This window comes from Exophiala oligosperma (genome assembly GCF_000835515.1).
Source record: "Exophiala oligosperma strain CBS 72588 unplaced genomic scaffold supercont1.8, whole genome shotgun sequence".
In the NCBI taxonomy this organism is placed as follows: domain Eukaryota; kingdom Fungi; phylum Ascomycota; class Eurotiomycetes; order Chaetothyriales; family Herpotrichiellaceae; genus Exophiala; species Exophiala oligosperma.
In genome coordinates, this window is record NW_015622825.1 from 939587 (window position 1) to 943165 (window position 3579).

Sequence of the window (3579 nt, forward strand, 5' to 3'; positions counted from 1 at the left end):
AACAACCAGGCATCGCTGAACACTTTTCGAACGAGTATTTTTGGATGTTGTGGTTACAAGTTCTTTCTGAATACCAAAGGGGAGATCCATGCCAAACCCTCTTGGACAGTATTGAGAGGTCATAGCGCAGTTCTCGTGTTGCTCTTGTGTGTGTGTGTGTGTGCATAGGTCGAGGCGTAACCCGAATAGGACCGAATCAGTGCGACAATAATAACCAAATGACCAGACATCCTGAACATTCATCGAATGGGTATTTTTGAATGTTGTGATTGCAAGTTCTTTCCAAGTTCTGAAGGGGAGAGGACTGTTGTTCTATACCCTTGTATAGGAGTTATGGTGTTTGAGAGACCGTAGCGCGGTGTTGTGTGTGCGCGCGCGCAGGTCGAGGCACTCATGAATAGGACCGCTGTAACAGCAGCACCAACAACAACAAGGTAACACTAGTACACACATGATCAGGAAGAATTCTGAACACTTTTTCGAGTGGGTATTTCTGGATGTTGTGATTCCAGGTTCCTTCCGAGTACTGAAGGGGGAGAGGACTGTTCTTTCAAACCCTTGTATAGGGGTTATGGTGTTTGAGGTGGCCGCCGTAGCGCAGTGTCATGAGGACGCAGCGTAGGGTCGTGAAGGTCGTAGTGTAGTGTTGTGAGACTGTATCGCAGTGTTGTGTGTGTGCACGCGCGCGCGCAGATCGAGGAGCAGTTCCTCAATAGGACCGGACCAGGGCAAGAACAATATGACAACCAAGCAAACCAGGGCAAAGCGCACCAGTACACACATGACCAGGTCCCCAGGATCCTGAATACTCTTCGAATGGGTATTTCTGGACATATGTCGAGTCATGGCTTGCAAAGTCTTTTCTTTCCGAAATGGGTACTTCTGTCGGGGTGTCCACATTCGCACGCGTGTGAAGTCCCCATGTTCTCGGGGCCGGGCTGTTGCTCTGAATCTCCGCGTGGGGAGAGGGGAGGGGGGCCGCGTCGCCGGAGACGACGGTCGTAACTGGTATGGGCCTGGCCTGTGCACACCGGCGAGGTTTGACACGAATATTACTTCTTTGCATGCAAGATCGAGCGAGCAGAGACAGAGGGAGAGGGAGAGAGAGAGAGAGAGAGATTGGAGCTACTGAGGATCTGTTTGCCGGAGCGTAAATCGTAAGGTATGATGATTGATGGTCGTACCGGTACTGTGCCAGTGAATCCCTAGGGTCCTTTTGAGAGAGTAGTATTTCCATTTCGGGTGTTGTGATGATTGCAAGTCCTTTCTGAATGGTATTTTTGAGTGTGGTGATGGTGTCTCGACCATGGGTGCGTTCCGAAACAACGAGCCAAAAGAATGAACTCGGCAGTACTGAAGGGAGAAAGGGCGTTCTAAAACTCCTGTAAAGTAACAGAGTCATGGTGTTTTTGAGAGACCTTATCGCGGTGTTATGCGTGTGGTGTGCGCATCGCACAGGTTGAGGCACTCATGGATAGATAGGACCGAGCCAGTGCAACAATAGCAACCAAATGACGAGGTACCTCGACACTTTTAGAATGGGTGTTTTGAGTGTTATGAGAGTTGCAAGTCCTTTTCTGAAGGGTCCTTTTAGGTATGATGGTGATGGTGATGGTGTCACGACCATGCTTGCGCTCTGAAACACCACAAAAAGAGAATCCAGCAGTACTGAAGGAGAAAAGGGCCGTTCTAAAACCCTTGTACGGACTCATGGCGTTTGGGAGATCGTGTCGTAGTGTTATGCGTGTGGTGTGCGCATCGCACAGGTCTCATGAGGCGCTCGTGGATCGATAGGGCCGGACCAGTGTAGTTGCACTGATAACAACCAACAAATGACCAGGCATCCTGAACACTTTTTGTATCAATGGTATTTTGGGGTGTTGTGATGATTGCAAAGTCGTTTTTTCCAAAGGGGTATTTTTGGTTGTGTCAAAGTCGGAGACAAGTCCTTTCGAGAGGTATTTTGAGTGTTGTGATGATTACAAGTCCTTTCTGAAGGGGTATATACGAAAATTGGGTGTGTCGACTTGTAACAAGTCCTTTCTCAAGAGGGTGGTATTTCGATTTCGGGTTGTTGTGATGATTGCAAGTCCTTTCCGAATGGTATTTTTGGTGTATCATGACCGTGATGATGGTGTCATGACTATACGTGCGTCCTGAAATGACGACAGATGAACCAACTCGGCAGTACTGAAGGTAGGGAGGACGTTCTAAAAGTCCCTCTCTATGGGGAGTATGATGTTCAGAGGCGTCTCGAATATCACTCTCGGGCGCGAGCCTCATTCCAATCTCTGAACGGCAACAACTGGCATGGAAAGATGGGGACCAGAAAGATAGGGACCAGGAGGCAATTGAAACAATAGGCACGACAATCGACGTAGAAACCAACCCCCTATGCCACCTTTTTACAGTGTAAGGAGAAAGGGCTCAGCCGCCATCTGTGGCGGCCTTTAAAGATCAGTACGGGTTAAAGTCATCATATGTGGAATGGTACACACTTTGGAGAGAATGGGAGAGAATGGGAGACACTTGGAGGCGATCAATTCAAATCGGTAGAGTGATACGGGGCTCTTTCGGGGTCTTGTAATTGGAATGAGTACAATCTAGCTGCGTAGTGTTTTGCCACACTGCCAGTGTGACCACACCAAACGAGTAGATGGTATCATTCGCATGATTATGGCAGGATCCTGACACGACACCCTTTGAATGACATTCTTGGGGATTTGTCGAGTTGTGATTGTGACGAGTTTGTTTTTCCGAAAAGGGGTATTCTGAGTGTGAGTTTAATGATGGTGATGGTATCATGACTATGGGTGCGTTCTGAAACATGATCGGATCAAAAGAATGAACTCGGCAGTACTTGAGGAAAGCGTACTACTAAACCCTTGGTTGTACAGAGTATGGTATTTGAGAGACCGCAGTGTCGCAGTGTCATGTGGCCATATCGCAGTGTTGCTTGCTGTTGCTGTTGTGTGTGTGTGTGTGTTTGTGTCTTTGCGCGCAGGTCGAGGCACTCATGAAGAGGATCGAATCAGTGTAATAGCGATGACAACAACAGCAGCAATAACAACAACAAAAACAACCAAACAACAACTAGGCATCCCAAGATTGACGCTTTTGGAATGAGTCATTCGGATGTTGTGATGAGTGCAAAGTCCTTTTCAAATCAAGTATCGAGTATCTTGAATGTGTGTCAGTCAGTCAGTGTTTTGCGCAATGATCAATTACGAATCCTTTTCGAAACGAGAGTATCTTGAGTGTGAATCGAGTATCTTGAATGTGTGTCAGTCAGTCAGTGTTTTACGCAATCAAATCAATTACAAATTCTTTTGGAAGATGAAAATGGTATTTTTGAGTGTGTTGCGAAAGAATAATCATTGTACAGACTAAATCGTAACTATTTTGAAATGTGGTGGTTGCAACTGCAATTCATCTCGAGAGTTGGTTGCGAAAATAATAATTGCGAGTCCAAACTATCTAGGATGTGTCGAGTGCAACCTCGAGATAGTTTGGATGAATGACCAGTAAACTCTAGATAGTTTGGATGAATGACCAGTAAACTCTAGATAGTTTGGATGA